This window comes from Ranitomeya imitator, chromosome 2 (genome assembly GCF_032444005.1).
Source record: "Ranitomeya imitator isolate aRanImi1 chromosome 2, aRanImi1.pri, whole genome shotgun sequence".
Classification (NCBI taxonomy): domain Eukaryota; kingdom Metazoa; phylum Chordata; class Amphibia; order Anura; family Dendrobatidae; genus Ranitomeya; species Ranitomeya imitator.
This window is the reverse complement of record NC_091283.1, coordinates 641,145,047-641,164,873: the sequence shown is the minus strand read 5'-3', so window position 1 is coordinate 641,164,873 and position 19,827 is coordinate 641,145,047. Positions and strand designations below refer to the sequence as shown.

General features: G+C 44.3%; 1 pseudogene; it reads right to left on the bottom strand.

Annotated features, from left to right (window-relative positions):
- Positions 1-15,079, bottom strand: part of LOC138665365 (zinc finger protein 485-like) — a 40,662-nt pseudogene extending 25,583 nt beyond the window's left edge.
- Positions 15,080-19,827: the final 4,748 nt, after the last annotated feature.

Below are 19,827 nucleotides of genomic sequence, written 5' to 3'. Positions count from 1 at the left end.
GGATCTGACCTTGGACGTACTATCCCGTCCAAGGTCAGATAGGGGATAAGGTAAAACATTTTTAAACAGGCAGGGTGATATTTTACCTCACGGAAAGCAGCAGATGTGATCCCATGTAGTACTGTCTGTATATTCTCTTTCGCTTCCTCTACTGGGCATATAAGTAAGATTTTAACACATAAAATTGTAGAAATTATTAATCCAAGATCTATTGATTAAAATGTACTTTGTTCACGGGACAACCCCCTTAACTTTTGCTACTATGACCAGATTCCATAAAACACAATAAGCACGTTTTGACCATGAGAACCATACTCAAGATAAAATGTAGCAAATTTTCTTCTACTTGAATCCAATTAGAAGACAAGGTGTGACTATTTTCTTCACAGGACCACATTAAAGCAGTGTTCCCCAACTCCGGTCTTCAAGAGCCACCAACAGGTCATGTTTTCAGGATTTCCTTAGTATTTCACAGTTGATAATTCCATCACCTGTGCAATACTAAGGAAATCCTGAAAACATGACCTGTTGGTGGCTCTTGAGGACCGGACTTGGGGAACACTGCATTAAAGGAAACCCATCCTGTCAAAAGATGCTATTAACCGGCAGATATGGGGTAAATCTGTAGCTTAATAGCATTATAAACCGGGCGGCCACACTGCTGAGCCTGCTGTCAGTCAGTGACGGGGCGTGGTTAAAGACGACACTGTCGTGAGCAATGACTGAAGCCACGCCTCTGACTGCAGCCTCCGGCTTTCAGGGAGGAATAAAGTTAATTTTATTTGCTAATATTATTACTACACCTACTACATATTGGGATAGGATCTTGGAGATGGATACACCCTTTTAAGGAATCAGAGTTTCATCCTGCCCATAGAAGAAACAAGTACATACTGCTATTTTATTTCACATTCATATTTGGTCAGTTTAAAAAAATAATAATAATAATTGCTCATCTGCAGTGCATTGTTCTGAGTGTTGTGGATTTTTTTCTTATCGGACAGCACCTGGACCGAAGATACAGTCATGTGAACCTTCTCTTATAGTGTCTGGACATGGAAAATGTGACTTCAGTACCTAGTAGTAATTACCTGGGCTTATATCTATAGGAATCTCCTTCTCCATATACGATCGATCACATCCCAGATAAGTCTCTTCTTCCGACATAGCCTCAATTTTAATGTCAATAAGATCTTCATCCTATTTATGGACAAATGATGTACAATTCAGAACACAGACGTTCTAAAAGTCATAAAAGAGATTTGAAATCTGTAACCAACAAGACAAAGAAAATGAAGAAATAAGTTTGAGGTCTTCAGAAGCTTTGCATGACAATGAGGAAAGTGATAAGCTTGACCCAAACAAGACTGCAACAGGACTCCTCTCCTGATGAATGTATCCAACTCAGGTGGTCACATGGAAAACCTATACCCAATTCTGTACCAAAGATTGGCAGACAAAGAACACTTGCTCCCCTATTTCCTGGTCTACCATAGCTGGCCACATGTAATGTGCATACCCAGAAGAAAGGAAGAGCAACTCAATGTGTTTAAATCCCCATGACCATTCAAAATCTCACAACAGTGTTACACCATTCAATATAGACTTCTGTACACAGAAACCGTGTGCTCAAGTGGGACAGCATGGTGGCTCGGTGGTTAGCTCTATAGCCTTGCAGGGTTGGGGTCCGGGGTTTACATTCTACCAAGAACAATATCTGTAAGGAGTTAGTATATTCTCCCCATGTTTATGGGGCCTCTTCTGTGTACTCCGTTTTTTCCCTACACTCCAAAGACATACTGATAGGGGATGTACCGTAGATTGTGAGTCCCAATGGGGACACTGATAACAATGTCCGCAAAGTGCTGTGGAATATGCCAGCACTACGTAACGTGAGTAAAATAAACAAGTGGTTATTAGTATAGTTCTATCTTTCATAAAAGTATCTCAGCTCAACGAGTCAAAGTACCAACCTCTCAAGTGAAAGGGGAGATAGCTCTAAAATGCAACGTAGTGGAGTGGGAGTCGTGGAGTCGGAGCCATGGAAATTGAGGAGTCGGAGGTTTGGCTTACCGACTCCACAGCCCTGCTAAAATGTAGACAGCAGCTTGCAGCAAGTAAGAATATGCAGATTCCAATAGTTTGGACACACCTTCTCAATTAAAGATTTTTCTGTATTTTCATGACTATGAAAAAATAGAATTAGACTTACCAGTAATTCGGTTTCTAGGAACCTTCCACAACAGCAGGATCGGAGGATGTCTCCGCCCTAATAGGGGACAGGAAATCAGAGAGGTTAAATACCCTCCCTTTCCTGCAACCACCAGTGTTTTTTCTGGACACAGTAGCATGTATAGTTACCACTTAAGTGCAGGAATCATCCAATAAGAATATCAGATAGGGAGGGAAATTAGTGCTGTCATGGAAGGTTCCTAGAAACCGAATTACCGGTAAGTCTAATTCTATTTTCTCTAGTCACCTTCCTCGACAGCAGGATCGGAGTGATACCAACAGCTAATTTCTTTAGGGAGGGACAACAGCCTGCAGAACACATCTGCCAAACGATAGATCACTATTGAAATTTAGTCTGTAATGCCTGGTGAATGTATGGATTGAAAACCAGGTGGCAGCTCTGCATATCTGCTCCGATGATGCGTTGCCTCTCTCTGCCCAGGATGATGAGACTGAACGGGTGGAGTGAGCTTTCAGAGATGCCAGGTGAGCAATTCCCCGAGTTGAGTATGCAAGACAGATGGCCTGCTTGATCCAGTTAACGATTGTACTTTTAGCCGCTTTTTGCCTTTATTCCGTCTTGACCACTGGACGAAAAGGTTTTGGTCTATCCTCCAACTCTGTTTGTTGGAGGTAGAAGAGAAACACCCTGCGGACATCCAGGGTGTCCTTCGGATTAGAGAGATTTGGACAGAATGAGGGTAAGACAATATCTTGACTCTGTGGAAGTCAGACTACTTTCGGCATAAAGGCAGGGTCCTAAGGATTAGGCTATCCATGGTTATTGTTAGGTATGGCTCCTGTACTGACAAAGCCTGTAACTCCTATACGCCTAGCGGTAGTGATTGCTACTAGGAAGAAAGTCTTGAGGGTCAGGATTTTTAGGCTAATGGTTGATAAGGGCTCAAAGGGGTCCCTGGTCAGACTATTTAGTACAAGGTTCAGATCCCAAGGAGGGGTCTGGGCTTGGAGCCTAGGACGAATCCTAGCTGCAGATACCATGAAACGTTTAACCCAATGGTGGCTTGCTAAATCCTGATCAAAGAAGGAACTTAGTGCTGACACCTGAACTTTTAAGGTGCTAGGAGAGAGTACTAGCTCCAGACCCTTTTGGAGAAATTCTAATATCTGGGCGATGTTGGGACAGAATGGATCAGGTTTGTTTAGGGCACACCAGGAAGAACATTTTTTCCAGACCTTGCCATAAATGGCGTTAGTTATAGGTTTCCTATTTTTTTGTAGGGTTTGAATGACGTCATCTGAGAGACCTCTAGCTCTCAAAATCTCGGCCTGAGTAACAAGGCTGCCAGTTTCAGCCTGTGTAAGTCTGGGTGTAGCAGTGGTCCCTGCTGAAGAAGGTCTACTATCTGAGGTAGAAGTATCGGGCCTTCCAGAGCCATGTCTGTTAGAGCGCCGTACCAGCTTCTTCCTGGCCACATCGGTGCTACCAGAATTGTTGTGACTCGATCCGTCCGGATCTTCTGTAACGTCCTTGGCAACATGGGAATTGGTGGGAAGGCGTATGCCAGAGCAAACTTCCAAGGATGGGAGAAGGCATCCAGTCCCTGAGCCCCGCTTGAGAGGTTGAGGGAGAAGAAAATGCTCGACTTCGTGTTCTGGCTGTTGGCAAACAGATCCATGTTGGGACTTCCCCATCTCCGGACTAGGGATAGGAACACCTCTTGGTTCAAGGACCATTCGCCAGGATGGAAATCTTTCCGGCTTAGGAAGTCCGCCTGGACATTGTCTGACCCCTTTATGTGTACTGCCGAGATGGACAGGAGATGTCTTTCTCCCCAGGAAAAAATCCTTGCAGCAGTTGATTTTAGGCTGGTGTATTTCGTGCCTCCCTGGTGACGGAGGTAGGCCACCGTAGTTGTGTTGTCGGACATAATCCGTACATGGTGACCCTTGATGAGGACAGATGCGGCTTTTAGCGCCTCCTCTACGGCTTTCAGTTCTTTCAGATTCGAGGATCTTGATCTGATGCTTCGGGGCCACAACCCCTGGAAGTGGGAACCTTCGATTATGGCACCCCAACCTCTCTGGCTCGCATCTCTTGAGTACCTTTAGAGGCCTTTGATCCCAGCTGACTCCTCTTTGAAGGTTCTGGGAGTTCAGCCACCATGAAAGGGAGGATTTCACGTGATTGGGAAAGGGAATCCTCCTGGTTAGAGCATTCTGGGGTCCTTTTGAATGTCTCAGGATGTGGGTTTGAAGGACTCTTGTGTGAGCCTGGGCCCAGGAGACTGCCTGGATGCAGGACGTCAACGAACCCAGGATTGACATGGAGTCCCTTAGGGTCGGGAAATTCTGGCTCCTGAACCTGGAGATCCTGTGGACGAGATCGTCCTGACGGTCCCTGGGTAAGAAGGACATTCTTTCCCTTGAGTCCAGAAGAACTCCTAGAAATTTTTTCCTTGGTGATGGATGGAGGTCCGACTTCTCCAAGTTTGGAATCAATCCCAGTGACTTCAGGACTTTCGTCACATCCTGATTTAAACGAGGGACAGATGGAGTGATAAGAAAATCTTCCAGGTACGGGAATGATACAGATCCCCTGATGCCAGATGAAGATCACTGCTTCTGTCATGATCTTGGTAAAAACTCGTGGAGCTGACAAGACTCCGAATGGGAGGACGTTGAACTGATAATGGCTGGTTCGATGGTTCTGGGTCACCGCAAATCTGAGGAACTTTCTGTGGTCGGGATGTTTCGGCACATGATAGTAAGCGTTCCTCAGATCCAACGTAGCCATTACCCAGTCCTGGCCAATCAGCGGGATTGCTGATTTGATCGATTCCATTTTGAATCTGTGGTATTTGATTACTTGATTCAGGGGTTTCAGGTTTATGATAACCCGATGTTTCCCCAGAGGGTTTTTTCACCAAAAATAGGTGAGAATAGTGGCCTTCTCCTACTTCCTGAGAAGGTACCCGGGAGATTGCCCCTGCCTGAAACAGATCGAGAATATCTGAATTGAGGCGTCTCCGAAGGTGTGGAGACTGTAAGGATGTAATTGTTAGACGGTGAACGGAATAACTTGCTACCTCCTCTTCCACCCCCCCATGGTGCCACTCACCATGGAAATCAGCTCTTCCATATCTTCGGAAGACAAAAGATATTGTTTATTGTCTGTTTTGGGGTTGGAAGTAGAACCCTCTCATTCTCCCAAATGTCCTCTGAACCCGAGGTATGAATCTCGCCCGAGTGAGATACAGTGGGAGCTATCTTCCTTTTCTTAGGAGGAGGCTGTGGAGTCGGGGCCTGAGACAGGGCCGCCATAGAGGACTGAACCTCTTGTTTGATGAGGGATCTGATGCTGTCCAGGAGGGAGGGCTGTTCACTACGCAGCACTTCATCCGTGCATGGTTGGCAAAGCTTTTTCTTGTAAGCTGAGGGAAGCTTGGTAGCACATGTACCACACTTGCGGCTTGATTTTTTTTATTTTTTTTTTTATTTTAGGGGCAGAGGCCTTGTCTCCCTAGAAAAGAGAAAGAGAGAGGCTGGTCTTTAATAACAAAAAACTGGACAGCAAAGGACCTCATCCTCTACTTACAGTGGGAGGATGAACGCTGGGCTCTGCAGCAGCAGAGTGCAGTGGTTTGTCGCCGTCCATAGGGTCAGTCAGTCACCGGTCAGAAGGGACACAGACAGAGGCCTTACCTGGAGGCTTCCCCCGACCAGGAACATATATACATCGAGGTTGCCAGCTAATTTCATGCTCCTCCTCCTCCCAGGGTCCATAGGGGGTGCTGTGATTGAACCACCTGTCATGGCTGCCGCAGGCTTGGAACGCCGGGCGGCGCGCGCGTGCAGGCTCCGGAGTATGGAGGCTTAAACCGGAAGTTCGAAAGCGTCACTTCCGGTGCGCGTCGCGTGGCCTCCAGCGGCAGCGAAGTGAGAGGAGTAGAGCTGGGGAGCTGCAGGAGGACCCCGGAGAGCTTCACCGCCCTGCTTTGACCCACGAGGAAGGCGCAGGAAGGGCGGGATGGAGGGTCCCAAGTCACGCAGAAGCTGCGGAAATGGAAGCAGTCACCGAGGAGAGTGGAGCCCCCCCGAACTCAACTGCCCGGTTATTCAGGTAATAGTGCTCCGATCACCGGCCACGGCAGCACCATCTGAGAACCTCTTCATGCCCCATAGAGGACAGGAAAAACACTAGTGGTTGCAGGAAGGGGAGGGTATTTAACCTCTCTGATTTCCTGTCCCCTATTAGGGCGGGGAGACATCCTCCGATCCTGCTGTCGTGGAAGGCGACTAGAGAAATGTAAATTCACACTGAAGGCATCAAAACTATGAATTGACACATGTGGAATTATATACTTAACAAAAAAGTGTAAAACAATATATATATATATAAACACATATATATATATATATATATATATATATATATATATATATATATATATATATATATATATATATATATATATATATATATATATATACACACACACACACACACACACACACACACACACACACACACATCATTTATATTGTGTAAGGGGTACTTCCACCTGTTTCTAACTTCCGTCTGTCTGTAACGGAGATCCTGGGTCGCTGATTGGACCGCTTCATGATCACGGGTTATTGCCACTAGGCATTACTGGGAACGGAGCGTCGTGAGGAGCATCGCTAAAGGCCTCAGCTGGATCTGTGGGGGCCGAGGGAAGGTTAATATATAACTACTAGAAGGTGGCGTGATTCTAACGCATCGGCAATTCTAGAGTGAGCATGTATGGATAAATGTATTATATATATATATCTATATCTAGTACAGACCAAAAGTTTGGACACACCATCTCATTTAAAGATTTTTCTGTATTTTCAAGACTATGAAAATTGTACATTCACACTGAAGGCATAAAAACTATGAATCAACACATGTGGAATTATCGACTTAACAAAAAAGTCTGAAACAATTGAAATTATGTCTTATATTCTAGGCTCTTCAAATTAGCCACCTTTTGCTTTGATGACTGATTTGCACACTCTTGGCATTCTCTTAATGACCTTCAAGAGGTAGTCACCGGAAATGGTTTTCCCTTCACAGATATGCCCTGTCAGGTTTAATAAGTGGGATTTCTTGCCTTATAAATGGGGTTGGTTGGGACCATCAGTTGTGTTGTGCAGAAGTCTGGTGGATACACAGCTGATAGTCCTACTGAATAGACTGTTAGACTTTTGGTCTGAGATTATATATATATATATATATATATATATATATATAAACACACATATATATATATATATATATATAAACACACATATATATATATATATATATATATATATATATATATATATATATATATATATATATATATATATATATATATATATATACACACACACATCATTTATATTGTGTAAGGGGTACTTCCACCTGTTTCTAACTTCCGTCTGTCTGTAACGGAGATCCTGGGTCGCTGATTGGACCGCTTCATGATCATGGGTTATTGCCACTAGGCATTACTGGGAACGGAGCGTCGTGAGGAGCATCGCTAAAGGCCTCAGCTGGATCTGTGGGGGCCGAGGGAAGGTTAATATATAACTACTAGAAGGTGGCGTGATTCTAACGCATCGGCAATTCTAGAGTGAGCATGTATGGATAAATGTATTATATATATATATATATATATCTATATCTAGTACAGACCAAAAGTTTGGACACACCATCTCATTTAAAGATTTTTCTGTATTTTCAAGACTATGAAAATTGTACATTCACACTGAAGGCATAAAAACTATGAATCAACACATGTGGAATTATCGACTTAACAAAAAAGTCTGAAACAATTGAAATTATGTCTTATATTCTAGGCTCTTCAAATTAGCCACCTTTTGCTTTGATGACTGCTTTGCACACTCTTGGCATTCTCTTGATGAGCTTCAAGAGGTAGTCATCGGGAATGGTTTTCACTTCACAGGTGTGCCCTGTCAGGTTTAATAAGTGGGATTTCTTGCCTTATTAATGGAGTTGGGACCATCAGTTGTATTGTGCAGAAGTCTGGTGGATACACAGCTGATAGTCCTACTGAATAGAGGGTTAGAATTTGTATTATGGCAAGAAAAAAGCAGCTAAGTAAAGAAAAATGAGTGGCCATCATTACTTTAAGAAATGAAGGTCAGACAGTCCGAAAAATTGGGAAAACTTTAAAACGTGTCCCCAAGTGCAGTGGCAAAAACCATCAAGCGCTACAAAGAAACTGGCTCACATGAGGACCGCCCCAGGAAAGGAAGATCAAGAGTCACCTCTGCTTCTGAGGATAAGTTTATCCGAGTCACCAGCCTCAGAAATCGCAGGTTAACAGCAGCTCAGATTAGAGACCAGGTCAATGCCACACAGAGTTCTAGCAGCAGACACATCTCTACAACAACTGTTAAGAGGAGACTTTGTGCAGCAGGCCTTCATGGTAAAATAGCTGCTAGGAAACCACTGCTAAGGACAGGCAACAAGCAGAAGAGATTTGTTTGGGCTAAAGAACTCAAGGAATGGACATTAGACCAGTGGAAATCTGAACTTTGGTCTGATGAGTCCAAATTTGAAATCTTTGTTTCCAACCACCGTGTCTTTTTGCGACGCAGAAAAGGTGAGCGAATGGACTCTACATGCCTGGTTCCCACGGTGAAGCATGGAGGAGGAGGTGTGATGGTGTGGGGGTGTTTTGCTGGTGACACTGTTGGGGATTTATTCAAAATTGAAGTCATACTGAACCAGCATGGCTACCACAGCATCTTGCAGCGGCATGCTATTCCATCCGGTTTGCGTTTAATTGGACCAACATTTATTTTTCAACGGGACAATGACCCCAAACACACCTCCAGGCTGTGTAAGGGCTATTTGACCAAGAAGGAGAGTGATGGGGTGCTACACCAGATGACCTGATCTCCACAGTCACCAGACCTGAACCCAATCGAGATGGTTTGGTGTAAGCTGGACCGCAGAGTGAAAGCAAAAGGGCCAACAAGTGCGAATTATCTCTGGGAACACCTTCAAGATTGTTGGAAGACCATTCTCAGTGACTACCTCTTGAAGCTCATCAAGAGAATGCCAAGAGTGTGCAAAGCAGTCATCAAAGCAAAAGGTGGCTACTTTGAAGAACCTAGAATATAAGACATATTTTCAGTTGTTGCACACTTTTTTGTTAAGTATATAATTCCACGTGTTAATTCATAGTTTTGATGCCTTCAGTTTGAATGTACAATTTTCATAGTCATGAAAATACAGAAAAATCTTTAAATGAGAAGGTGTGTCCAAACTTTCGGTCTGTAGTGTGTGTGTGTGTGTGTGTGTGTGTGTGTGTGTGTGTGTGTGTGTGTGTGTGTGTGTGTGTGTGTGTGTGTGTGTGTGTGTGTGTGTGTGTATATATATATATATATATATATATATATATATATATATATATATATATATATATATATATATATATATATATATACATCCAGCGAAGCTGTCCCTATGCGCGCGATGCGGCCGCCAGCTTCCGTTTCCAGCGATGCATTGCAAAATTACCCAGATGACTTAGCGGTCTCCCAAAACTGCTATGTCATCAACTTGTGAGACCACAATGCATGGCCCGGAGCTTCGCGATAAGCGGGAAAGGAGCCGGAAGGTGAGTATATAATGATTTTTTTTTAATTTTTTTTCCTTATTTTTAACATTAGATCTTTTTACTATTGATGCTGCATAGGCAGCATCAATAGTAAAAAGTTGGTCACACAGGGTTAATAGCAGCGTTAACGGACTGCGCTACACCGCAGCCATTAACCCTGTGTGAGTGCTGACTGGAGGGGGCACTGACAGAGTAGGAAGGGGCGAATTCGCGGCTGGACTGTGCCCGCCGCTGGCACAGTCCGGCTGCGACCAATCAGCGATGCGATACAATGGGGCAAAAAAGTATTTAGTCAGTCAGCAATAGTGCAAGTTCCACCACTTAAAAAGATGAGAGGCGTCTGTAATTTACATCATAGGTAGACCTCAACTATGGGAGACAAACTGAGAAAAAAAAATCCAGAAAATCACATTGTCTGTTTTTTTAACATTTTATTTGCATATTATGGTGGAAAATAAGTATTTGGTCAGAAACAAACAATCAAGATTTCTGGCTCTCACAGACCTGTAACTTCTTCTTTAAGAGTCTCCTCTTTCCTCCACTCATTACCTGTAGTAATGGCACCGGTTTAAACTTGTTATCAGTATAAAAAGACACCTGTGCACACCCTCAAACAGTCTGACTCCAAACTCCACTATGGTGAAGACCAAAGAGCTGTCAAAGGACACCAGAAACAAAATTGTAGCCCTGCACCAGGCTGGGAAGACTGAATCTGCAATAGCCAACCAGCTTGGAGTGAAGAAATCAACAGTGGGAGCAATAATTAGAAAATGGAAGACATACAAGACCACTGATAATCTCCCTCAATCTGGGGCTCCACGCAAAATCCCACCCCGTGGGGTCAGAATGATAACAAGAACGGTGAGCAAAAATCCCACAACCATGCGGGGGGACCTAGTGAATGAACTGCAGAGAGCTGGGACCAATGTAACAAGGCCTACCATAAGTAACACACTACGCCACCATGGACTCAGATCCTGCAGTGCCAGACGTGTCCCACTGCTTAAGCCAGTACATGTCCGGGCCCGTCTGAAGTTTGCTAGAGAGCATTTGGATGATCCAGAGGAGTTTTGGGAGAATGTCCTATGGTCTGATGAAACCAAACTGGAACTGTTTGGTAGAAACACAACTTGTCGTGTTTGGAGGAAAAAGAATACTGAGTTGCATCCATCAAACACCATACCTACTGTAAAGCATGGTGGTGGAAACATCATGCTTTGGGGATGTTTCTCTGCAAAGGGGCCAGGACGACTGATCCGGGTACATGAAAGAATGAATGGGGCCATGTATCGTGATATTTTGAGTGCAAACCTCCTTCTATCAGCAAGGGCATTGAAGATGAAACGTGGCTGGGTCTTTCAATATGACAATGATCCAAAGCACACCGCCAGGGCAACGAAGGAGTGGCTTCGTAAGAAGCATTTCAAGGTCCTGGAGTGGCCTAGCCAGTCTCCAGATCTCAACCCTATAGAAAACCTTTGGAGTTGAAAGTCCGTGTTGCCAAGCGAAAAGCCAAAAACATCACTGCTCTAGAGGAGATCTGCATGGAGGAATGGGCCAACATACCAACAACAGTGTGTGGCAATCTTGTGAAGACTTACAGAAAACGTTTGACCTCTGTCATTGCCAACAAAGGATATATTACAAAGTATTGAGATGAAATTTTGTTTCTGACCAAATACTTATTTTCCACCATAATATGCAAATAAAATGTTAAAAAAACAGACAATGTGATTTTCTGGATTTTTTTTTTCTCAGTTTGTCTCCCATAGTTGAGGTCTACCTATGATGTAAATTACAGACGCCTCTCATCTTTTTAAGTGGTGGAACTTGCACTGTTGCTGACTGACTAAATACTTATATATATATATATATATATATATATATATATATATATATGTAAATACACATATATACATATATATACACACATATATATATATACATATATATATATATGTGTATATATACATATATGTGTGTGTGTGTGTATGTATATGTGTGTGTGTGTATGTGTGTGTATATATATATATATATATATATATATATATATATATATATATATATATATATATATATATATATATATATATATATATATATATATATATATATATATATATATATATATACATATATATACACACACACACACATATACACACGCAGGCTGTGCCACACACTGCGCGGACTGTGCATTCTAGAATACCCAATGTGTTAGAATCGGGCCACCATCTAGTGTATTATCATAAAGGTATAACTTAAAAAAAAAGGATATGGGGGGGGGTGCATTATTTATATATATATTTTTTTTAAAGCTTGCCTTTAGCTGTGATAAGACTGTCGCAATTGTTCTCCTCAGCACACATACGGGTTACATCTCCTCGTACCCTTTTTGCCAATTGCATTACTAAATACTCCATTAGCCTCCTCTCCATACACAATACCACAGTCATTATCCAGACACATTAACCCTTGCGTTACAGTATCCCCAGCAGCGCTCACCTCTCCAGTCAAGAGCTCAATGATCTTGTTGGTGAGGTCCAGGATCTTCTGCTCATTGTCCTTAACACTGATCAGTGAGCGAGGTGGTGGCTCCATGACGGGGCTTTGGGTCCTGCTCCATCCTCCAGACATACGTGGATGGAAGCTAGGATGTGAACATTCACCAAATGACTTCTTCACCGCTGTGTGATCCTGTATAAGGCGAGACGTTGAGGTTACTATATACATCTCTCATTTCCCAAACCTCCCTGCCATATCACTATGATAAAAATATCTATACAAGTCTGATGGCAGATGACTTATGTATAAGTATATAAGGGGACAATACAAATATCTCGCTGAGGATCTGTTTATACCAAGGAAGGTGACGGGCACAAGGGGGCATTCTTTGCGTCTGGAGGAGAGAAGGTTTTTCCACCAACATAGAAGAGGATTCTTTACTGTTAGGGCAGTGAGAATCTGGAATTGCTTGCCTGAGGAGGTGGTGATGGCGAACTCAGTCGAGGGGTTCAAGAGAGGCCTGGATGTCTTCCTGGAGCAGAACAATATTGTATCATACAATTATTAGGTTCTGTAGAAGGACGTAGATCTGGGGATTTATTATGATGGAATATAGGCTGAACTGGATGGACAAATGTCTTTTTTCGGCCTTACTATCTATGTTACTATGTCACTAGGCAATAAACTACGTAGCTGGGCAATATACTACGTCGCTGGGCAATATACTACGTAGCTGGGCAATATTGTATGTGGCTGGGCAATATACTACGTGGCTGGGCAATATACTACGTGGCTGGGCAATATACTACGTGACTGGGCAATATACTACGTGGATGTGCTGTATACTATGTGGCTCTGTGCTGTATACTCCGTCGCTGTGCAATATATTACGTGACTGGGCAATATACTACGTGACTGGGCAATATACTACGTGGCTGGGCAATATACTACGTAGCTGGGCAATATACTACGTAGCTGGGCAATATACTACGTGACTGGGCAATATACTACGTGGCTGGGCAATATACTACGTAGCTGGGCAATATACTACGTAGCTGGGCAATATACTACGTGACTGGGCAATATACTACGTAGCTGGGCAATATACTACGTGACTGGGCAATATACTACGTAGCTGGGCAATATACTACGTGACTGGGCAATATACTACGTGGCTGGGCAATATACTACGTAGCTGGGCAATATACTACGTAGCTGGGCAATATACTACGTGACTGGGCAATATACTACGTGGCTGGGCAATATACTACGTAGCTGGGCAATATACTACGTAGCTGGGCAATATACTACGTGACTGGGCAATATACTACGTGACTGGGCAATATACTACGTGGCTGGGCAATATACTACGTGGCTGGGCAATATACTACATGGCTGGGCAATATACTACATGGCTGGGCAATATACTACGTGGCTGGGCAATATACTACGTGGCTGGGCAATATACTACGTGGCTGGGCAATATACTACGTAGCTGGGCAATATACTACGTGACTGGGCAATATACTACGTCGCTGGGCAATATACTACGTAGCTGGGCAATATACTACGTGACTGGGCAATATACTACGTGGCTGGGCAATATACTACGTAGCTGGGCAATATACTACGTGACTGGGCAATATACTACGTCGCTGGGCAATATACTACGTGACTGGGCAATATACTACGTCGCTGGGCAATATACTACGTGACTGGGCAATATACTACGTAGCTGGGCAATATACTACGTAGCTGGGCAATATACTACGTGACTGGGCAATATACTACGTCGCTGGGCAATATACTACGTAGCTGGGCAATATACTACGTGACTGGGCAATATACTACGTGGCTGGGCAATATACTACGTAGCTGGGCAATATACTACGTGACTGGGCAATATACTACGTCGCTGGGCAATATACTACGTGACTGGGCAATATACTACGTCGCTGGGCAATATACTACGTGACTGGGCAATATACTACGTGGCTGGGCAATATACTACGTAGCTGGGCAATATACTACGTGACTGGGCAATATACTACGTCGCTGGGCAATATACTACGTGACTGGGCAATATACTACGTCGCTGGGCAATATACTACGTGACTGGGCAATATACTACGTAGCTGGGCAATATACTACGTAGCTGGGCAATATACTACGTGACTGGGCAATATACTACGTCGCTGGGCAATATACTACGTAGCTGGGCAATATACTACGTAGCTGGGCAATATACTACGTAGCTGGGCAATATACTACGTGACTGGGCAATATACTACGTCGCTGGGCAATATACTACGTAGCTGGGCGATATACTGCATGGCTGGGCAATATACCACGTGGACATGCATATTCTAGAATAGCAGATGCATTAGAATCGGGCCACCATCTAGTATAATATATTGACTTTTCAACTGGATTTCTGAAGTAATCCCAGAAATTGCATATTACTTGTACACATCTAATCCCACAAAGTAACACTGCATGCGATATACAGTACATAAATCTATGTTACATCTAAATCCCAGAACCCCTCACCTCTCCGGTCAGCAGGCAGATGATTTCCAGGGTGAGGTCCAATATCCTCTCAGCCGTCTCTTTTCTGTTCATGCCCATCCTTGGTGGGTCAGTGGGGAAAATGCTGATCCGTCTTGTGAGGACACCAACTGGGAGGATCCCTTACTACAAGAAATAAATAGGCCCATTACTCGGTCAGATGTCAGCCTGGCCATACACAGAAGACATTGCCTTTATGATAGTGGGGAGGACACAGATTAGAACAGAAATTATACCGCATAAATCAGGGTCGGGAGGTCTGATTACACGGCACCTGGCTGCGCCCACATCTGCCAGCTTTAGGGCCAGGTGTGCCCGTAACATGGCCGCCCCAAAGCTCCCGGTAACTGCCTTCCACAAGCGTCCCCATGACACAATGCTAGTCTCCAGGGTCCCCATAACAGAATGGCTGCCGCACGTCACTCTATGACAGTGAGCCATCCCCAGCACACGCCACAGCCGTCTATAACAATCATTACCATGTATCCGCAGACGGGAGCACACACGCCGCGCCCAGTATAACTGCTGCCTCCACTGACTGCCCCCGTTATCCCCGCTGAAGCCCTCCATCCACTTAACCCGGATGTTATTGTTTGTCATCCTGATGCAGCCGACAACAACTTCCGCCCCTGTAACACCACGTGACTGCTGCTCCGCGTGTCATTGGCTCTTCCATCCCAGCCCTTTTGCCTGGTTCTGTCCTGCAGTCTGCACAGTGTGGCCGCCGGCTGGGTGTTTTGTGAACACTGTAGGTTTCAGTCTCCCAGCCCGGCAGCAGTCGGACAGACGGCGGGAGCCATATTGTTATAGGCTTACCGATTACTGGAGGAGACAAGCAACAGTGAAGAAGAACATGGAGGCAAACTGTCTATAGCCACTTTACATGGCCTGAACTCATTCTCTTCAGTCTGGAGAGGACAGCAAACACGCACAACAGCATTCACTCACACCCGGCTGGGCGAACCCGAACCGTAAAGTTCATGGCCGGTGCCGAACACCTACTGTTAGGCTATGTTCACACGCTGCCGAGGTTTCCCATGCGTTTACAGTACAGTGTAAACCTATGGGAAACGCAATCCGCAGTGCACATGCTGGAAACGCAGCGGTTTACATTCCGCAGCATCTCACTTCTTTGTGCAGAATCTGCAGCGGTTTTACACCTGCTCCATAATAGAAAACCGCAGTGGAATCCGCACAAAAACCGCAGTAATTCCGCAGGAAATCTGCAGGTAAAACGCAGTGCCTTTTACCTGCGGTTTTCACAAATCCGTTGCGGAAAAATCTGCAGGCCTCAAGAATACATGTGCACATACCCTAAAGGCTGTGTGCACACGATGCGGAATTAGTGCGGATCCGCAGCGGATTTTTCTGCGCAGAAACGCTGCAGTTCCGCACAGTGATTTACAGTACAATGTAAATCAATTAGAAAAAAAAAATGCTGTGCTAATAGTGCGGAAAAATCCGCATGAAAACCGCTGCGGAACAAAAGAAGTAGCATGCTATTTCTTTTGTGCGTAACTGCAGCGTTTCTGACCCCTTCCATAATACAAATCCGCAGGGGTAAAAACGCATAAAATCCGCATCAAAAACGCATAAAATCCACGGCAAAACCGCACCTGCGTTTTCTGCCAAGAGATGAGGATTTTGTGTGGAAAATTCTGCACCCCAGTCTGCAACGTGTGCACATAGCCTCAGGCACACACAACGGACACGGACTTCACCAGGAAGTGCACATGTTGCGGATTTTCCCGCTCAGTTTTTGAAAAATCCGCAGGTAAAACACACTGCGTTTTACCTGCGGATTTATAACTTTTTTTTTTTAGCAGATTTCACCTGTGTTTTTACACCTGCGGATTCCTATTGAGGAGCAGGTGTAAAACACTGCGGAATCTGCACACAGAATTGACATACTGCTGAAAATAAACGCAGCGTTTCCACACGGTATTTTCCACAGCATGGGCACTGTGGATTTGGTTTTCCATAGGTTCACATGGTACTGTAAAGCGGATGGAAAACTGCTGCTAATTCGTAGTGCCAAATCCGCAACGTGTGCACATAGACTAACAGCGTAAGCACACAGCTGTGATCGGAGGTATAATGTTTACCTCGGACGGTCACTGGTGTCTGCTAATGGGACTACTGCTCCCATCAGCCTACACCTGCTGCCACTAATAACAGCGAGAGCAGGTGGCAGTTGATGGGAGTATTCATCGGCCAGCACTCTAAATAATTTAACGGAGTGGGTTCCCCTGTATTTTTGATAACAAGCCAAGGAAAACTCCCAGCTGGGGGCTGCAACCTTCAGCTGTCAGCATAAGCAAAGTTAGTTATCAAGAATAGAGAGGTCCCCACAATGTTTTTTAATTTAAATCATTTAAAAAATGGTGTGGGGTCCCCCCATTTTTGACAACCCTGTTAACCCCTTCACAACATGCCCCGTACTAGTACGGCGCATGACGTGTCTCCCCCTTTGATGTGAAGTAAATAAGGCAGCACACTGTAGCGCTAAAACATGCAAACATGAAACACGAAAATTGAACTGCATTACTGCACTAGAAATATGAAAAATGAGAGCATTTAGCGCATAAAAATGGCCAATTTTATGTGTACCTGGTAGCCAGTGATAGTTTTTTGAAATGTATTCTTTAGCCTTCTAATCGAGCACTCCGCCTCCTAGCCACAGGTGTTTTAATTACAGCAGGTCCAATACCCCTCCACAGAGAGAGAGAGAATTTTAGTCTAAGAAGAGGTTTCACAGGTACCCATTCAGATGGAGACGATTATTCTCAGCGAGGAAAGGCAAGTGTAGGACCTGGTATAAGAGAGATGCCGTAAAGTGGCTACCAGGTACACATAAAATTGGCCATTTTTATGCGCTAAACGCTCTCATTTTTCATATTTCTAGTGCAGTAATGCAGTCCAATTTTCGTGTTTCATGTTTGCATGTTTTAGCGCTACAGTGTGCTGCCTTATTTACTTGACTATATACGAGTTGGCGACTCTAGGTTCAGCACCGGTTCACACTTAGTCTATGTTTGGATGTGACGGTCAGTTTTTTGTAATCCCCCTTTGATGTGGGCCCCGGCGCTGAGTCCACATCAAAGTCGCAACATGTCAGCTGTTTTGAACAGCTGACATGTGCGCACAATAGCGGCGGGTGGAATTGCGATCCACCTGCCGCTATTAACCAGTGAAATGCCGTTGTCAAACGCTGACAGTGGCATTTAACTACCACTTCCGGCCGCGCGGCTGGAAATGCGCGCATCGCTGACCCCCATCACATGATCGAGGATCAGCGATGCATCGGCATAGTAACCAGAGGTCTCCTTGACAGATGCTACGGGTATCAGAAAATGGCGCAATTTTTTTTTTTTAGCAAAGTTTTGCATTTTTTTCACCACTTAGGTAAAAAAATAACCTAGACATGTTGGGTGTCTATGAACTCATAATGACCGGGAGAATCATAATATCAGGTCAGTTTTAGAATTTAGTGAAGCTAGCAAAAAAAACAAACAAAAAACAAGTGTGGGATTGCACTTTTTTTCACCACACTTGGAATTTTTTTCCTGTTTTCTAGTACAAGACATGGTAAAACCAATGGTGTCGTTCAAAAGTACAACTCGTCCCGCAAAAAATAAGCCTCACATGGCCATATTGACAGAAAAATAAAAAAGTTATGGCTCTGGGAAGGAGGGAAGCAAAGAACGAATATGCAAAAACGAGGGGGTTAAAGCAGACAGCTGGGGGGGGGGGGCTGGTATCCTCAGGTTGTTAAAGGGCCATTAACCCTCCAGCCTAAAAATAGCTGCCCGCAGCCAACCATAAAAGACACATCTATTAGATGCTTCAATTCTGGCGCTTTGCCCTGCTCTTCCCACTTGCCCTTTTAGTTGTGGCAAGTGGGGTAACATTTGTAAGGTTAATGTGTAAATAGATTAATCAGAGAATCAGTGAATCAAAATTGATTTATTCAAGTAACAACCAGTCATACAGGATGCCAAAGTTTCGGCCCCAAAGGCCTTTGTCAAGGCACTTATCTAAAAAATAATAAATCATAATTAAATACAGATATTCATAAACATATCCCCACACAGACCGGTTGTGCATGGAACAGAAAATAATCCATAACCAAACAATCATATATCATGTAAATCACATAGGCTGTATACAGAAATGGGGTGAGAAATGGGGTGAGAACGTGTCCTAAATAAAAAGGGAGAGAGGGGGGAGAGGGGAAAAATACAACAGAACAATGGGAAAATATAAACATTCCACATTTATGGGCACAAGAAATGTAATCAACCCCGTATACCATACTGGGAGGACAAAAAGGAGACAGCTCTAAGTATCATGGTCCAAGGAGGAAAAGAAGTAGCAGTCCAACACCCATAGTGACCAAGGTAGTATCCTAGACATATGGAGTCACATCAATCTGTGAAAGTGAAAGGTATAAATTACCTGTATGGTGGTAACGAAAGAACTATAAAGGATACAATAAAAAAGGGTTGCAGTGAGTATCGCACAAGGAGCAATAAGGATGGAATAGGAAACAAGAGACCGCATATAATTACCTGGTAAGTGGGGATAGAGAGGATACGGACGCAGCGGCTGAAGGATGAAGTGTGGGAGAAGGAGGAAAGCGCTCTATTTATGAGAGAGCTGACCTATGTACCTGGAAGAAGAGGGAGCCGCGTCGCAGCTATAGCGCGGTAGGGGACGCATGCGCAATGCGCACAAGCCGACGGAAGTGGGGCAGAGGATGGCCAGGAAACAAGTGCGCAGGCGCCGGGTGTTAAAGAACCAGGCGCATTGAGTAGCGGCGCTGCTCTAGCGCTAGTGGGGGAACAGAATATGCATGCACAGTGTGCCCTAAGTCCCGCTAATGTGACTACAACAA